Source organism: Rutidosis leptorrhynchoides, chromosome 1, assembly GCF_046630445.1.
Source record: "Rutidosis leptorrhynchoides isolate AG116_Rl617_1_P2 chromosome 1, CSIRO_AGI_Rlap_v1, whole genome shotgun sequence".
Lineage (NCBI taxonomy): Eukaryota > Viridiplantae > Streptophyta > Magnoliopsida > Asterales > Asteraceae > Rutidosis > Rutidosis leptorrhynchoides.
The window spans coordinates 356,611,330-356,632,148 of record NC_092333.1 but is presented as its reverse complement, the minus strand read 5'-3'; positions in this window follow the sequence as shown (position 1 = coordinate 356,632,148).

Genomic DNA, 20,819 nt, shown 5'->3' with positions numbered 1-20,819 from the left:
TTGAAAAGGGATCGCAAAATTATTTTTGGTAATAAATGCCAAAGGATCTGACGCAGATATGTGTTAAACTTTTACTTAGGTTCTAAGTGTCCTCCAGGTGCATATATTCTTCGTATGTATCGTGTGATTGGTTCATCCTCTCGATTGTTCCTTAGTTGAGGTGTTTTCAAGAATTTTAAAGGATTTGAACGCAGGTTGTCATCGTCAATATCCGTATGATGCAATCGTTGTGAATCTTGAATGATTCAAATATCTTTCTGTGTTTTATGAATAAAAGTGATGTTCTAGTATAGTTTGAATTTAAAGTATAATTTTTTTTTTTTTGAAAGATGTAGAAATCTAAGGGTGAGGTTTCCTGTAAAATCTTAACTTGGATTCTGATTTGTCAAAATCAGAATATGTAATCAAATTTGGATATGAATGGTTGTTTTTATTTTTATGAAAGAATGTATATCGTTGTGAAAGTAGTGAGTATAGTTAATGATTTCTGAATTAGAATTGAAGAATGTAACATATTAATTGTGAATTTATATATCTCTCGGGTATTACCTACCCGTTAAAAGTTTCACAAGTAATATTTTGTACAAGAGAATTTTTATTACAGTCTTTATGAAAATATATATGTATATTTTCTTCAGATGTAATATAGATTTAATGAGTCAATATGATATTAATCTCATTTGATTTACCGTTAGAACTAGAATACATAATCTCTAAAATATTAGGGATTACATAATCGCTATGTAGAACAAAGATAAATGATGTAGAACGATATGTAGAACGAAGATTAAAGATTATAGATATCGATTATTAAATCGTTGATGAAAGATGTGAATGATAGCATATGTGAATTAAATATGATTAAATCCCTTTAAAGCTTCTTTTATCTTTCTCGGGTATTACCTACCCGTTAAAAATTCACACGTCATAGTTAATATGAAAAGAATTTTTATTACGATCTCGAGATTTACATAACCTGATATACGTTTATCCTTTTAATCGTGAACCGAAAGTAAAGAATTAATATTTCATAATTCATCATTATCGGTACTCTTCGGTGTCTGTGGTGCCTACGGAGCTTGTGGTGATTGCAGTGCTTGTGGTGCTGGAGAGGATGCTGGTACTGGTGGTGTTGCTGTTGGTGTTGGTGTTAGTGTTGGTACTGCTTGTGGTACCTGCGTAGTAGATGCGAGCCTAGCTTCCAAATTGAACACCGTCACCTCTAGGGTTTCTACTTTACGCTCTAGTCTATGAATTATTTCTACCCATTCTTCCGTAAGGTTTGTCAATTATTGATATTTAGTTCGAAGTCTTCTAACTTCTTCTAATAATCCTATCTGATTAGAATTCGGGAGTAGAGGACGAATACTATCTTTAACTACATGGAGTCGACCTTCAAGGCAGAAAATCCTTGCGAAAAGAGTGAAAACGGTATTGCGAATAGGTTCACCGGTAAGCGGATCGAGTACTCTGACGTTAGGTGGTAAGTTCAGCTCGTGATATGGAGTGCCTTCTTCATTTCTCCATAGGGTAAGTATTTCGCGAACCCATCCCCACTTTATAAAGAAATCACGGTGGTTGATCGGTTGGTGCGCTCCCGTCACGCTGTCTTCAGAGCTGGAGGAACTTGGTCTATTCGAAGAGGCCATCTTACGTGATCACAGAAAATTATGAAATGATTCATGATATGAATTGAGGGCTGAATAATGGATGATATCTCCATCTTCCCGAATACATATATATAGCAAAATGATTACGTAATTTACGGAGGAAATTTCAGAAAGTGCCAAATAAGATCCACGGTAATAGCTATGATAGGATATGATTCATCTATACACCGTGTATGCAATAAATGCTAAAACACGTGTCAAGACTTAGGAATAATAAGAAGGTAATTTTCCACTAGGAATGATAAACAAAACTTATAATATGCAGTTAAGGTCGAAGTCCAGACTTACTAATGCATCTTAACAACTATCAGTTAGACACACTAATGCAAGACCTGGTTTGCTAAGACCACTGCTCTGATACCAACTTTAATGACCCGTTCATATCGATTATAAACGATTCATCTCAATTGATTTCATTACAAGGTATTGACCTCTATATGATACATTTTACAAATATTGCATTCGTTGACAGATGTCATACCCCATCCTAATCCGTCTGGATGAAGTCACTAAATCTAGTTCCATTGCGATGATCGACTCCAAATAAAGTCTTTACAATGAGCAATTGCACAGCGGAAGACTTCTTTCATACCATACTGTATTTTGTAGTAAAAATACATATGACAATATTGGATAAGTGTAGGGTTGGCCTCAAATTCACGAACCATTTATTAATCTGCAGATGTTGGCAACAAGGAATGATGATCATAATGGTGGTCTGTGGTGAGGTGGGTTCCGAGTGTTGCATTTGTAGTGGCGGTGATTGGGTTATGAAAAGGAGTAGCAACAACAACCCTTAGCTGCAGCAGCAGGAGGTACAAGATGATGGTGTTGTTGAGTGGCGATAGAAACAGATATATTAGCAGCTGTAACTACAGTGATTAGCGACGGTTTGTGGTGGTTGATCAGAATGGTGATGGGTTCAAGGTGGTGATGGTGGTTGTTGTTAGTGGTTTGTGGTTTTATGTTCTATCAACAACAAAAACATAGGAATAGGTGTAGCAGTAGCATTACGATGGTTGAAGGTGTGGTATTTCGATGGTGGTTTAGGTCTAGTCACAAGTAAAAGAAACAACAAGATGGGTTATGTGGGTGTAGTTATAGATTGGTCGAATCCAGAGAATAGAATGAAGGTGGTGTCTGGTTTGGTCTCGGTTAGCAGTACACGATCAGAGATTATAGATTAATGAAGGTGATGGTTTATATGGTAGTTTGTAGTGACAGAGGATGGTAATGGGTTTCACAAATTAGATTTGTGAAATGGCAAGGTTTCAATATAAGTATGCAGTTGTTTGTATATATAAATGCTTTGTAAAGTTTGTTATGTAAAAAGAATAAAACTAATACAATACTAATATTCTTAACTCATAAGTCATATTAATAAAGTTAAAAGAAAATAGTGTCATATCCGTAATACTTCTTGACACACCATTGTTGGCTTTTATTGTGAGTGGGGGACAAGAACTTAATATTTATAATTACATAGGATACTTGTTTCTAACACTAAAGCAATAGGGTTATATATCTATGTCCTGTATATGACAAGTATATGTGTCTATATATGATAAGGATAAGATGGGTAATCATATAATCAATCAACTGAATCATTGACACAATAATATAACTATTGATTGAATCAAGTGGAATGATACAATAACTCAAATGGGTAAGTGTCTATCACTATGAATTCATCGTGTATTGTTATACAATACATAACTTTAATTGATAAAGTAGTAAAGTAAAGATTGACGACCCCTTTAAAGTTATCCAACCATATAATCTTTAATCACGCATTATGAGTCGTAAAGTTGACAATTGCGATAGATAGAGTAGTGGAAAACTAGTCACACATACATGAATCCTACTTCACTCAATTGAACCCACACTCAGGTTCAGATCTTTTCATATACAAAAGTTACCATACAATATTATAGTTGTTAAAATACTATGAAATTTTCAATATTTTATAATCATTTGCAGTATTACTATTATATTAAGTGTGCGTACGAATAAGAAATTACACAGAAATTTCCATAATTGAACAAAACCTTTTAAAAAAAATAGAAAGTTACGCTTGATTTAAATATTATAATAATAATAATTACCTCATATAATATATCAATTTATTATTATATATTCATATAATTAAATATGTATGTATCGAATTACAAATAGTAGTTTGTGAATCGTCGGGAATAGTCATAGGTTAAATGAATGTATGACAATAGTTCAAACTTTTTGAGACTCTACATAGTAGGCTTTGCTTGTCGTGTTGAAATCAGATGAAGTTTAAGTTTAAATTTGGTCGGAAATTTTTGGGTCGTCACAGTACCTACCCGTTAAAGAAATTTCGTCCCGAAATTTGAGTGAGATGGTCATGTCTAACAATAAAAATGTTTTCATGATAAATTTGAGTTGATAAATAGAGTTTTATCATCATTAAGTAATATGGATAGAACAATTCTATTATTCGAAGGGTACGAGTGAAGCTGTCACGAAAGAGTGAAATGAATACATAAAGTTTTGTCTTAACTTTTGAAGTGGTCTTAGTTGAATTCCGGAATTCAAGGGATTCAAAAGAAAATCTTGGAAATCTATAAGATCTAATTCTTCGGAATTTAAGAAAAATTAAGATCCCTTTAATTAAATGCGATCATCTGTCTCAATTGTTTTGTCTGGTATTTTCACTATAAATGAAATTTTTCTGTTCCATTACTTTTATCACTCCTATACTTAATTCCCAAATTCAAAAGATTGAGAATATGCTTAATCCAGTTCTGATCCTTGTCCTTATCCTGGCTATCATAACAATCATCCTTCTTTTCCAACTTCCACCGGAAGAATCTATTTTCTTCTACTTCCCCCTTGGGGTTATAGTGTTTTTAATTCTCCCGTGTCTTTATGTTGCGATAAACATTGACATACACGGTTTGTAATTTATGTGTTGTTATCGGGCTTTATATTCTCCCTTATATTTTGAAGCTCTATGCTTTTGTTTTCTCTTCCCGACTTCAAGTCAAGCGAATAATGGTCCAGAATTCGTAGATATAGAATTTCGAATGATTATAATATACTATGCAAAAAAAAGGAAAGAAAATGGCACGATTTGATTTATCGAATTACCAGAATCCCTGAGGATGGAACTATCAAGAATATAATTTCTTGATATGTTCAGAAGTTAAGCAGAATGAAAGAGTTATGTAACATGACACATGATGACGTTATAATCTGTGAATCATCATGTTCCATTTAGAAACTCAGCATGACTTGCTGTAATATAATCACGTTGATCAAGTGCCATTATATTATACTAACTCATGCATCAGTTCCCAACATTACTTCAATAATATTCATATTTTAAGCTCAAAAGTTTACAAAATATAGAAACTAACAGTTTCTATATGATGTAACACTGATAGCACGGAAAGATTAATGATTTCAGATAAGAATAGTTATGAAAATATCTTCAGAAATATGGAGGATATTTATAATGAAAGATATGATGATATCTTGGAATTTCTAATATCGAAGGATGGTGAAGAAATTTTGTCCGCAAGAGTTTGGAGTCAGAAGTAAGGTATTCGCTAAAGATTTCATCAGAAACAGAATCATCAGGATTCTTAATGTACAAGTTTAGTCCTTGTGATTTGTTCAGAGACTCCTTCGTAGTTTGCTCAATCAGTTTTTCAGTTTCAAACTTTTTCTGAGCTTTGCCAACATATAATTCTTTATCATCAACTTTTGGCTATTGAGGTCGTTTACAGTTTTTGTTGCTTCATTCAACTTTTCAAAAAAAATTCAGAGTATAAATTCGCAGACTGAGTGCTTTTCAGAATTTCAGAATGGAAGATCATAGTTCTAAGAGATAAATTTTATATGGATACATATAACTGATGATGTGGAAACGTTGCGAGACTCACAATACAGATTTGCTGATTCCTAGTAATTGGTATGACATTTCTCTTTACAAGATGCAGATGAGTAGGTGATAGGGTTTCAATGAATATAATAACCTTTCAGGAAGTCAAAGATTAATGAAGTTGCTGGTAAGTTTCCTGCTAATGTGGTGAGATATAAACGGTTTTCCAGTTTCGATGACGAAAGATAACTTATATATCAGGGTTAGAAATAAGCTAATCCGACTGAAAAGTCGAAGTTGACTTGTTGGAGCTGTAACAAAATTGGCTAATTTGGAAAGGGATTGCATAGTTATTTTCGGTAATAACAATGCTAAAGGATCTGACACAGATACGTGTAGTTGGATCATCCTCTCGATTGAGGTGTTTCCAAGATTCGTGAAGGTTTGAACGCATATTGGATTCGTCAAGATACAAATGAGGTTTAAGATGAAATCAAGTGGCAAACTTGAAGAATTATTTAGTTTCATATGTTATAATTAATGTTTTTAATTCATTTTAATAGTCCACAGTCGATAGTCTACAGTAACAGTCCAATAATTCATATATAGTTTAATATATAATATTCGAATTAATTAATACGTATCGTGACCCGAGTACATGTCTCAGACTCGATCACAACTCAAACTATATATATTATTGTAGAATCAACCTCAACCCTGTATAGCTAACTCCAGCATTACTGCATATAGAGTGTCTATGGTTATTCTAAATAATATATATAGATGCGTCGATATGATATATCAAAACCTTGTATACGTGTCCCGATATTTAAAGTGCGTAAAATAAATAACAGAAATTAAATGACGATAAATAAAATTTCCAGAATTAAAATTGCGATAAATAAAATGCGATAAAAAAAGGTAATACGGAATTAAAAGTTAACTAGGAACAGTTAGCTAGGATTTTGTTAGCGTGGATTCTTAACAAAATTTCTCATAGTTAATTTGTTTGTTTCTAACAAATTTTATTTTGTCCAATGTTTTCTTCATTATGCCACTTGTTAGATTCTGATAAATCAAAATCCAAATATGAATTTGAATAAAAAATGGGTATTCTGCGGTGAACGGATTTGTATATCGGTGGATGTAAGTAAGATAGTAAACGACTGTTGAATCAGAATTGAAAGAATGTACAGTGTAACTTATTAATGTGAAATCTAAATATTCCACGGATATTACCTACCCGTTAAAATATTTTCACCATTAACAGTTTGTACAAAAGAATTTTTAATTACAATCCTTATGAAAACATATATACATATATATTTTCTTCGGATGTAGTCAGGGATTTAATTAGTCAATATGATATTAGACTCATTTGATTTACCGTTAGAATAAGAATATATAATCTCTAAAACATTAGAGATTACATAATCGCCATGTCGAACGAAGATAAATGATGTAGAACGATTCGTAGAACGATAATTATACTCGAGGTACAGAGTGAGATGTTGAGGCATGGATTGTTGATGGTACTGGTGCTGTTACTGATGGTACTGTTGGTGCTGGTGATGTTGTTGAAGCTGGTACATTTTGCACCATATTCTCCGAATTGATTATTCGAGCGCGAAGTTCGTTGACTTATTACTCCAGGATGATTGTCAGTCGGAACGAGCGAATGAATAAGGTTTAGAATTTTAGATAGAATATAATCGTGTCAAGCTACCCTAGAAATGAGGCTGAAAATGGTGTTTCGGATAGGTTCTCCGGTAAGTGCTTCAGGTTCTTCACCAAGAGGTGAATTCGGTTGGTGGGAGGGATCGCCTTCTTCGCGTCTCCATTGATTAAGTCGATTACAAACCCATCAGATGAATTGGGGATGGATGATTGGTTGATTCATTCTGGTGACGCCGCTTCGGAGCTTAGGTGAATATTCATGTCGGAATAGCTGTCGGAATAACTATCGGAATAGCTATCGAAATCTGAGGGACTCGAACTGGTTGAGGGATTCATTTGTACGATCAGATGAAGGATTTTCGATAAGAAATAGATTATAGGATGTAGATTAGTACCCTGCAATACATAATTCACATATGCATATATAATACTAAAATCCCATAAGTTACGGAGGAATCTACAAAAGCTATCAGGCAAAGGTAACAATAACAGATACGCTAAGATATGAATTTATATATACACTGTCTATGCAATAGAGGTAGTAAGACGTGTCTAGACTTTAAGGATGATAAGCAAATAATTTCCTAACGATGATAAGCAGATGATTTTCGACACAAAATGATAAGCAAAACTTTTGACATGCAGACACGGTCGAAGTCCGGACTTACTAATGCATCCTAACAACTATCAGTTAGACACACTAATGCAAGACCTGGTTCACTAAGACCACCGCTCTGATACCACATGTCATACCCCACCCTAATCCGTCTGGACGAAGTCACTAACATCTGGTTCCATTGCGATGATCGACTCCAAATAAAGTCTTTATAATGAGAAATTGCACAGCGGAAGACTTCTTTCATACCATACTGTATTTTGTAGTAAAAATACATATGACAATATTGGATAAGTGTAGGGTTGGCCTTAGATTCACGAACCATTTATTAATCTGTAGATGTTGGCAACAAGGAACGATGATCATAATGGTGGTCTGTGGTGAGGTGGGTTCCGAGTGTTGCAGTTGTAGTGGCGGTGATTGGGTTATGAAAAGGAGTAGCAACAACAACCCTTAGCTACAGCAGCAGGAGGTACAAGATGATGGTGTTGTTGAGTGGCGACAGAAACAGATATATTAGCAGCTGTAACTGTAGTGATTGGCGACGGTTTGTGGTGGTTGATCAGAATGGTGATGGGTTCAAGGTGGTGATGGTGGTTGTTGTTAGTGGTTTGTGGTTTTATGTTCTATCAACAACAGAAACATATGAATGGGTGTAGCAGTAGCATTATGTTGGTTGCAGGTGTGGTATTTCGATGGTGGTTTGGGTCTGGTCGCAAGCAAAAGAAACAACAAGATGGGTTATGTGGGTGTAGTTATAGATTTGTCGAATCCATAGAATATAATGAAGGTTGTGTCTGGTTTGGTCTCAGTTAGCAGTACACGATTAGAGATTATAGATTAATGAAGGTGATGGTTTATATGGTAGTTTGTAGTGACAGAGGATGGTAATGGGTTTCACAAATTAGATTTGTGAAATGGCAAGGTTTCAATATAAGTATGCAGTTGTTTGTATATATATAAATGCTTTGTAAAGTTTGTTATGTAAAAAGAATAAAACTAATACAATACTAATATTCTTAACTCATAAGTCATATTAATAAAGTTAAAAGAAAACAGTGCCATATCCGTAATACTTCTTGACACACCATTGTTGGCTTTTATTGTTAGTGGGGGACAAGAACTTAATATTTATAATTTCATAGGATACTTGTTTCTAACACTAAAGCAATAGGGTTATATATCTATGTCCTCTATATGACAAGTATATGTGTTTATATATGATAAGGAAAAGATGGGTAATCACATAATCAATCAACTGTATCATTGACACAATAATATAACTATTGACTGAATCAAGTGGAATGATACAATAACTCAAATGGGTAAGTGTCTATCACTATGAATTCATCGTGTATTGTTATACAATACATAACTTTAATTGATAAAGATGTAAAGTAAAGATTGACGACCCCTTTAAAGTTATCCAACCATATAATCTTTAATCACGCAATATGAGTCGTAAAGTTGACAATTGCGATAGATAGAGTAGTGGATAATTAGTCACGCATACATGAATCCTACTTCACTCAATTGAACCCACACTCAGGTTCAGATCTTTTCATATACAAAAGTTACCATACAATATTATAGTTGTTAAAATACTATGAAATTTTCAATATTTTATAATCATTTGCAGTATTACTATTATATTAAGTGTGCGTACGAATAAGAAATTACACAGAAATTTCCATAATGGAACAAAACCTTTTAAAAAAAATAGAAAGTTACGCTTGATATAAATATTATAATAATAATAATTACCTCATATAATATATCAATTTATTATTATATATTCATATAATTAAATATGTATGTATCGAATTACAAATAGTAGTTTGTGAATCGTCGGGAATAGTCATAGGTTAAATGAATGTATGACAATAGTTCAAACTTTTTGAGACTCTACATAGTAGGCTTTGCTTGTCATGTCGAAATCAGATGAAGTTTAAGTTTAAATTTGGTCGGAAATTTCCGGTTCGTCATAAAAGACAACTCATTTCAAAATATAACCTTTCGGTACAAATGATATATGATTCTCCTAATATGAATGACTAATCTTTTATAACAGTCTTATTGAACTCAATGACTTGAATGCAACGTCTTTTGAAATATGTCATGAATGACTCCAAGTAATATTGTTAAAATGAGTAAATGCACAACGGAAGATTTTTTTCATACCTGATAATAAACATACTTAAAAGTGTCACCAAAAGGTTGGTGAGTTCATAGGTTTATCATAACAATCATTTCAATAATTTTAATAGACCACAAGATTTAATTTTCATAGTTAACTGCATGAACACTCATCTGCAAAAATCATCATACAGGAACACTCATCTGTATAAAATTCATTCATATGGTGAACACCTGGTAACCGACATTAACAAATGCATCTAGAATATCCCCAAATATACAGGTACACTCATTTGTATATAAAATCGAAGTACTAAAGCATTCATAACCTGGATGGGGTTTGTTAGGCCCATAGATCTATCTTCAGAATTCGCGTCAATTAGGGGGTCTGTTCCCTAATTCTTAGGCTACCAAGCTAAAAGGGTGATATCTGGAATAATGATCCAGCCATAGAATGTAGCTTTAAGTACTTGTGTCTATTTCGTCAAACATTTATAAAAACAGTGCATGTATTCTCAGCCCAAAAATATATATTGCAAAAGCATTTAAAAAGGGAGAAAATGAAACTCACAATACGATATTTTGTAGTAAAAATATGCATACGACGGAACTGAACAATGCAGGGTTGGCCTTGGATTCACGAACCTATATCATTTATATATATATATATATATATATTTATATATATATTTATATATATATATATATATATATATATATATAAATTTATTATTTATGTCATCATTTTATTAATAGCTTATATGTTTCATGTACTCATTTTATATATAAAAAAATATTAATTTTGTTATGTTATATGTATTATATATATATATATATATATATATATATATATATATATATATATATATATATATATATATATATATATATATATATATCATTTGTTTGATAATATTTTAATAATAATATTAAAATAATGTTATTAATGATAATAATAATAATGTTAATACTAATACTAATAATAATGATAATAATATTAATAATTCTATTAAGGATAATAATAATGATAGTTTTAAATAATAAAGATAATCTTATTATTAATGATAAGTTAAATACAACTTCTAATTTTAATACCTTATATAATAAGAATGATAATAATAATAGTAGTAATAATAATAACTATAATATCCATAATAATACTTTTACTAATAATGATATTAATAACAATAGTACTTATAAAAATTAAAATGATAATAATAATAATAATAATAATAGTAACAATACTAATCCTAATAATATCAATATCAATAATAATAATAATAATAATAATAATAATAATAATAATAATAATAATGATAATAATAATAATAATAATAATAATAATAATAATAATAATCATATTAATAAAAGTAATAATAATAATAATAATAATAATAATAATAATAATAATAATAATAATAATAATAATAATAATAATAATAATAATAATAATAATAATAATAATAATAATAATAATAATAATAATAATAATAATAATAATAATAATAATAATAATAATAAAAGAGTACAACCTTTGAAGAAAGGAGCTTTTTAAAATAAAATGCCACTACCCGGGCTCGAACCCGTGACCTCCTGATAACCCGTAAACACTCAACACTACTCCTCCATGCTTATTTGTCTTTTTCTTCATTGAACTATCACCGAAACTTCATTAGATCGTCGTCACCGTTACTATCAACATCTTAACTAATTATCCTCTTTATCATATGGTAACACAATCATCATCATGATCTTGTAACATCACTGTAACCTCACTAATATTATTTCACTTGATTTTACTTCATCAACACAATTAACCTTATTATTCTGGCTAATCACTGTCCAATAGGCCCAACATCATTAAATTGTTTAGGTTTTGGATCAAACTATATCATGAGCCCAAGATCAAAAGTCCACTTAAAATTAATTGGCCCAAAGTAAAATGTCGAGATCTCTTACGGGCTAATATCATACCAACTCATCAACTGTAAAATTTGTTTTCATAAACTGACCCCACAACCCACTTTACATCCCACTTTCTTTTTAATCCAATCATACGTTTACTTTAGTTTCAAACTTCTAAAAGCTCACGTTCAACTTGGTCATCATAATCGTAATTATTATTGTAATAGAAACAGACAGAATGAACTACGAACTGCAGCAGTTTACAGTGGACAGAAAACAAAATAAGCAGCACCAGCTTATCAACGATGGGAAAAAAAAATATAATAAAAGAGAATATGGCGGTTTGGGTTGTTCTTGGTGATGAACTGCAATAGTAATAATACACATACTATAGCAGCTGCAGAAGAAGCAGCGTATTATAGCAGCAGTAGCACCGGCTGGTTTAGGGGTGTCAAAAGGTTGATGGTTGTGGTTTTCGGACATAAACAGAAAGATAACAGACTATAGTAGCGGGCATAAGTTGTCGTTAATATATGGGGTTGTTGAGTGATTGTTTGATCACTAGAAACAGAAAGATAGAAGTACCATTGCAGGTAGTCATTTAAAATAATTGAAGGTGTTTTGCATCAGCCGTAAACAGAAAACAAAAGTGAGTTTATGGTGGTTTTCGTTTAAATAATAGTAGTAATATAAGCAATGGTGGTGGTAACCATCGATGGTCACGAGTGATGAGGTTGTGATTTGAAGGTGATGGTGTGTAGGTGGTCTTCGAATAACACAACAAGGATAAGGTGAAGTGGGTTGTCAATTATGGTACTTGATTTGAAACAGAAAAAAACATAAATGGTAACGGCAGCTTTCACGGTGGTGGTAATGGTTTCATGGGTGGTGGTTCTCAAAGGTGGTTGATGACATCGAACAGGAAAAAAAATGGAACTGGTGGTTATTTGGGTTTTGATTACGGAAGAGGAAATAATAGTTTGTTGATGGGGTTCTAAGTGTGTTTAACAAATGAAGGTGGTGTGTTCTCATCAACAGAAAACAATTTAGCCGATGGTCTAAGATGACAGTTTAAATGGGTTTGAAGCGAGTGAAGGATGATGACCATGGTGGTTGGTTTTAAATGGTGAGTTGTGGTTATCGTAACAGACAATAGGAATAGCAGCAGGTTTCGTTCGAGCATTAGCAAGTAGCAGTAGACAGTCGGTTGTGGTGGTGTTGGTAGTCGAACGAGAAGATGATGATGATGTAGAGTGAAGGTTTTATGAGAATTGTACTAGCAAAAATGACCAGCTTTTATTGGTTGGGTTTGTCGAAAGAAAAAAAATATATAGAAAAGTAGGAGCAATAATCAGTGGAAGTAAACAAAGGTGATTGATAACACATGGACATACATTTCTTTATAATTGAAATTGTGATTAGAAATAAAATTTAATAATACTACTTTAACTATCTAATGACTTCCAGTTCACAGAAAGGAGACTTAAATTAGGTCCGTGATTCTTAATTTGAATTCAATCTGCCGACAGTTTTCAGGGAGTATTATATCGTGGTCCATTACTAAACAGTTAAAATATAAAAGTGTTCCTAAAAATCCCAAATTTTTAAATTAAGTCCATTTATTTATTCTGGTCATTAACTGTTTGAAACCTGATCAAAAAGGTTCTTCTAATATTTATTTTTAGTTTCAAGTAATATGTACGGAGTATTAAAATTTAATCTAAAAAGGTAAAAATATTTTTATCAAACCTAAAATCTTCGTAATCAATTTGCAGTCCAACTTTTATTTTAAATCCTCATAAATTCATATTAGATCTATATGAACATTAGCGAAATGACAACCGGGTGTTTCTGACATTTACTAATTAAGTCCGAAATCATTCATTTTCAATATACTAAATTTACATTTTAATTAACAAGTTTTATTACATAATTAGATATATTAATTATATATTTTAAACAAATAAATTTAATATAACATTATATATTTACAAGTAATTGTTCGTGAATAGTCGGGAATGGTCGAAGGTCAATTGAATATATGAAACAGTTCAAAAATTTTGAGACTCAACCTAACAGACTTTGATTATCGTGTCATAATATTAAATTGTATCGAGAGTTTGAGTTAAAATTAGTTGAAATTTTTCGGGTCGTCACAATACATACTATAAATCAACATATACAATCATGTATTCACTATATGATAAGTCTACATCATGACTTCAGCCAATAATGATATTCAAGTGCGTACAAAACAAGATATACACGCTAAAACCCCTTTTCAGACTAATATACAATTTGATCTAGCTTCTTAAAAGTTTACCATTGAAAATTATTCTTCATTACGATTCCAACGATAGTTTATTCATCAAAAACAGAGTTACAGTTTGAAAGTTACGACCAAAACAACTTTCATACAAAATGCTGAAATGTCACTAAGTATGGGCTGAAAAGATTGAGCCCTAAATTGTACGGTTGGCCCCTCAACCGCATGGTTGAGGCCTCAACCGCGTGGTCACCCATAAGTTTGAGACCTCAAAAGTGTAGGAGCTGAAGAATAGCACCAACACGTTGTTTTCGTGTTTTTTAGCCCAAATCTAGATTTTTGCAAGTTCTGGTCACAAAACCACTTAAAACATCATATAACAACTATAGAATATAATTCTAACATCAATTAACACTAGCAAATACATTTCATAAAGAGTCAAGCTCAAAATACACAAAACCCATTTTACACCCAAAACCTAAATTTCTAAGAATTCAGACAATGAATCAAACATGCTAACCTGAATAGATAATCATAAGGATGATAATAATCACTCCTTAAAGCCTCTTGATATGATTTCTAACTTGAATCAATTAAGGTTTTGAAAGTGATAGAAACAAGGTACGGTTTTAGTTTGGGAGAGTTCTAGAGAATGGATTCAATAAACAGATAACATACACACTTATGGGTTATTAAAATCCAACCCCACAACACACAGATATTTATCAGTTATCTAATATCTTTCTTATTTAATTTGGAAACACTAATGGAGTTCAAATTCAACAAATGAACCTGTTCTGTGACCCTTATCACAAACTGGTCTTAACCACATACTCAATTAATAATAAACATATTCATAAAATAAAATCATATAATTAGGCACACATAAACCTAAGAGCATCATAGTCATCTTACGTCTAGCCCAGATTTCTCTCTATTTTTGTGGGGTGTGTGTGTGTGTGTGTGTGTTAAAGGATGTATCTGTTCCATCCTATGAGGAAGTAAAGTCTTCCAAATTACCATCAAATTGGTGTATCATCTTCCTAAACTACATCAATTTTTACCAATATCATATTACAATATAAAGGTACTGTCGGAAGGCTTGGCTTGACCAAGATCGGGAAACCCTTATTTTCCTATATCATTTTCATCTTACTCCTTTTCACCCGGAGTGATTTTGTTATGGTTTGATACTTATTCTGTGTCGCAATCCTAAAACCAAGGATTTGCTATGATATGACACATTTCACTACCTAAAACGGTTCCCTGAGTGATTTTGTTAGGGTTTGATACTTATTTTGTGTCGCAATCCTAAAACCAAGGATTTGCTGTGATATGACACATTTCACTACCTAAAACGGTTATTCCGTGAGAGAGCCTTTTTGGGGTAAAGCAGAAAAAAGAGTGGGGCTAAATCCAAGAAACCAATTATCTCATTATATGTCACGTAGGACTTAAATTCCACAACCCTCCTTCATTTGTTCACCCTACTCTAAGGTCACCAGAGTGGTTGTTGCTACATTTGATGAGTGTCGTTGTCCCGAACAAGAGAATAACCATTTTTGGCACACCTATTTTTCAACTAAGTTTCACCTGTTTGAAGCTTTGTGGTATTTCTTTGAATTTATTAAAAATGTCGTTAGTGTAATACCTAGAGCGTAGTAGGTAACATGTACCTGGTTCTCTTGTCATGTCGTTACATTTGGCGTTCGTTCGGGCTTACAATTATATACGCATTTTAAGACATGAACCTTGCCTATTTTCGTGATTATTGAAGATTAGTCTTGCTTGAGGACAAGCAAGATTCAAGTGTAGGGGATTTGATAACGCCCAATTTATACTCATTTTTATACGAGTTATCGGTTCTCTATGTTATTACTTTGGATGATATTTGAAGACTTTTGAGTTGGAATATGATTAAAAGGAAGATTTAAGGTCATGGAAGTGTTAATGTAACTTTGGACGAGAATTTAACCGCAAATCGATAATAAACCGAAGAGAAAAGACAAGTGAATAAGTAAAACATAAAAAGTGCTGATGCTGAGGACTACGCGATCGCGAAGTTTTATTGAGGCCGCAAAGTGTAAATTGTGACCGCGAGAATTTTATTGCGGCCATGAAATTTGATCAGAACAGCAGACAATCGAAAACAGCAACTTCGCAGTCGCAAAGTTTAAAGTCGTGGTCGCGAGATTTTGTCGTACAAGACAAGTTTTTGATTCCCTATAAATATCCCACTTAATCCCCTAATTGTTTATCACTTTATTTACGAATTTCTTGAGCTTAAGGACGATTTTTTGGGATTTTCATCATTGTTCTTAGGATTTTAACACTTTGAATTAAATTTTGATCTCGTCTAATGATTGATAGCTTTTATAATTTACTCTTTGATTAATGATGTTATGCGAGGTGTATACGAAATAGTTATATTTTTATTGCGAAATACTATTAAATACGATACAATTTTACACAAGTTATTTATTTATTTATAGAGTGGATATACCTAAACCTTGCTACAACACTATAGGCAGTGTACGTAATCGTAAAGTAGTGTAGTTTTTAGTAAGTCCGGTTCGTTCCGCAGGGAGCTAGCCAAGTTTAACGCTATATTTTTAAAACTATATTTGTATATATATATATATATATATATATATATATAAGTAATATTATTATTATTATAAAAGGGGATTTTACCGTTTAATGACCGGTTTGTCGATTTTAAAACTTTAGTCACAATTAAAACCTAATGCAAAATATAACTTAATTTAAAGCGTAAAGTAAATGACGATAATTAAAGTGCGATAAATTAAAGTGCGATAAATAATATGACGGTAAATAAAATTGCGAAAATTTAAAAGTACGATAATTAAAAGTGTGATAAGATATAAAATAAAGGAATTATGCTTATTAAACTTCCGTAATCATGATGTTCGACGTGTTGATTTTAATTTTTTACCATGGGATCATTGTCCTTTGTCCTGGATTATTCGATATGTCCATACGGTTTTGTCCATAATAGTCCATCGGTCATAATTATAAAGTGCGAGGATCTTCATCAAATTAACCTTATATCTGAAGTCAAATATTTCAACTAATTGGGGATTTGAACTGTAACAAGGTCTTAATACTTTGTTTAATGAATGCACCAGGTTATCGACTGCGTGTAATTCAAGGTTTTTGCTACTTTGTTAACAATTACACCAATTACCCTTGAATGTAATTCACCCCTATTTTAATGAGTCCATTAACTATTAATCCATCCCTGTGTCCGGTCAAATGAACAATAATTTGTATTTATAAATATCCCGCCCACCGTACCCGATTAAGCGTATGTGGTTATTTCTAGATACGTCAAATTGTAACCTTTATATTAAATTAATGAGGTAGCATTTAGTTAATATAAAGCCCATTAATAGCCCATAGTCTAATTTCCACAAGTGTCGTTCTTTTGTCCAAACCACAATTATGGTACAAAGCCCCATTACCCCATCTTTAATATTTAGTCTAACATCACGATTACTTCGGTTTAAATAAGCATAATAATAACTTAGCTACGAGACATTAATTTAAAAAGGTTGAACATAACTTACAATGAGTATTAATCGCGTAGTGTTACACGGACAGAGTTTCGACTTAAAAACTTAAAACATTCGCTAACATAACCTTATTATTATTAAACTTAAATTAAAATTATAATTAAAATATAAATATAAATATATATTTGAGAGATAGAGAGTAGATGGATATATATTGGTGTACTCCATTCGTCCGAAATATGCTGCTATTTATAGATGTGGTCACACTGTTGGGCTCATGCGATTGCATGAGATTTTCTCATGCTGGCCATGCGATCACATGGCCGCCTATTCCTGGTCACTCATCGATTAAAATGTGGGCTGCTATGATTTTTTAATATATATAATATAATATATATAATTTAATATAATTATATATATATATATATATATATATATATATATATATATATATATATATATATATATATATATATATATATATATATATATATATATATATATATATATATATATATATATATATTCTTGTGTTCCGTTGATTTGTAATTTTAGCTCCACTGACTTGCGCGTTTCTTCTTGATTTATATCCCGGTTCGGGATTTTCGAACGTCCTTTCGTACGATTTAATATCTTGTACTTTGCGTTTCGCGGCTCATACTCTTGTAATTTATAGACATTTCGCATTAATAATTTGAACCACTTGGATTGTACTTTGTACTTTTTAGCGTTTTGGTCATTTGCGTCTTCAAATCGTCGAATCTGTCTTTTGTCTTCACCTTTTAATTTTTAAACGAATATCACTTGTAAATAGAACAATTGCAACTAAAAGATTGTCTTTCTTGAGGGATAATACTATGAAATATGTGTTCATTTTTAGCATTATCAAATATTCTCACACTTGAGCGTTGCTTGTCCTCAAGCAATATAGAACTTGAATACAACTTTACTAGAATCACTTCTTTATTCTTCATACTTTGTACATTAGTGATTTTGATAGGGCGGTATGAACAATGATAGTAACGATGTAGTTTACAGTCCTATATGACTATAAAAATTTAGATCATTTAGGAAATTGGATCTTTATGAAAACATTTGATCTTTTGCAAATTCAATCTAGCTTTTACCCTAGATATGTTTTCCGGAATAACCCTTCACCGGTGTTTGCAAAATGTTTTTGTGGGTTTTGTGGGTTTCAGATTTGAAAATTTTAGCTCAAAACTTGTGGTTTTGTGTCACCCACTTGCTAACCTTGTATTAGGAAAGCAACACGTCCAGTTTACTTGCTCCGTATATTACCTTTCGGTAAAATACCATCCGGTTGTAAAGGAAAGCGTTGAACAAGCAACTGTTAAGGCAATGTCTAATGACATGCTTTTGATTATGGTCTATATCGTGTCAGATGCAATTACTATCCTTTGTAGGAGTAATAGTAAAGATCATCTATAGTTTTTTGGTCTGACACAAGGTCATGTCTTCGACCATGCAATGCAACCACCGTTCTTACGGTTGAAACCCGATTTGGTTCAGGTGACCTAATGAATTTTGGTGAATTCTTAGGATTTTACGTTCAATGGTAATGAACGCATTGAAAATAGGGTTTTTAGAAAACAAATCGGTTTGTAATTTGATCAAAATATTTTCTCGTTCAAGCTCGAGTTTAGATATCATCGAATTCCATGAGTTTGAATTCTCAATCTTTAAGGTCAATCTCAAGGATTGAGTAATATCAGTCTTAAAAGCTGATTTTTGATCTTTAAGGAGATTATTCTTTCTGGGGATCTGATTCATTAGTCTTATAAGCTAATTTGCACGGTGTCCCCCCATTGTACGAGATAGATCCTCTCATGGTTAGGATAAGTCTGATCACTTGGCGACCCTGTTTGATGCTGAGGTCCGTGGATTTCCAACTGATTTTCGAGAAAACTTTTCAAGGTTTTTGTAGACTCTACAACTGGTCTGGACGACAACTTTCTGACCTAAATCAAGAAGCGCGTGTCTTTTTCTCGAAAGACTGTACTTCCTTATAAATTCTATTTATATTACAATATTCTGGGTAAAACTGATTAATATTGTCCAAAACAAAAGTATTTTCAATTATTTGTACAAAAATATGTAATATATTTTCTAAATAACTTGGTAAATTTTCCCACACTTGGCTTTTATTTTTCTTTCTTTGCCTTTTTATTCTCCTCTATTCTATTTTAAATGAATTCAAGCGTTTTGGGTTGTTTCAATTTATGTCCTTTCTGAGGTCACAATAATTTTGGTGTTAACACCTAGTTTTATCGTTCATAAATATGTATAAACATGATTTTGAGTTCATTTAGTTGAAAATTTTAAAAATTTTACTAGAAGTGGGTAGTCAGTATATAAGACTAGGGATGTTCTTTATTATCAGAGAGCACTAGATTCTAATACAACTACTGCGTTACTAGTAAAGTTTAACGGTGGCTATTAAACCAAGTGTATAAGTTAAAATTTTAAAAACCGAAAGAATTTAATCCCTTCCCACACTTAAGATCTTGCAATGCCCTCATTTGCAAGAAATCAGTAACAATTTAAATTATTGAGGGTGATTAGCGTAGAAAAATGATTAAATTTTACCAAAGTTTCCAAACATATTGTTGTTTGTGTTGAATGATAAATGGTGCACATCATTTGTTCATTCCTGCAGTTGTTATATCACATTTATTTTGCATCTTGTCATCAAAATTAGTTGCTTTTGCTGAACTTAATGCCAGTCTTTGAAAATGCGCTGTTTTACCCTATTGTGTACATGAGATAAAATACATACAATACAAATTTAAACATGCAGAGTAATTTGAAATGGGACTTAATATCCCACTTTCAAATTACAAAAATGAAATATTAGTATACAATAATAAAAATGTTAAATATTACATAAAAGTATCAAAATGTTATATGTTTAACATAAATAGATAAAAATAATAAAAGATAAGAAATCACCAATGGAACACTATTGATTTGGATAGGGATTCCAGTTCATATCATCGTTCGGGTTCCATGGTTGGTGATAGGTGTTCTGGTAGGCTTGATTGGGGTCGTATAGGTCAAAGGGTGGTCGCATGTCGGGTTGATGCGGTGGATAGTAAGCAGGTCGAGTCGGGATGTAGTTATTTGGTACCTGATA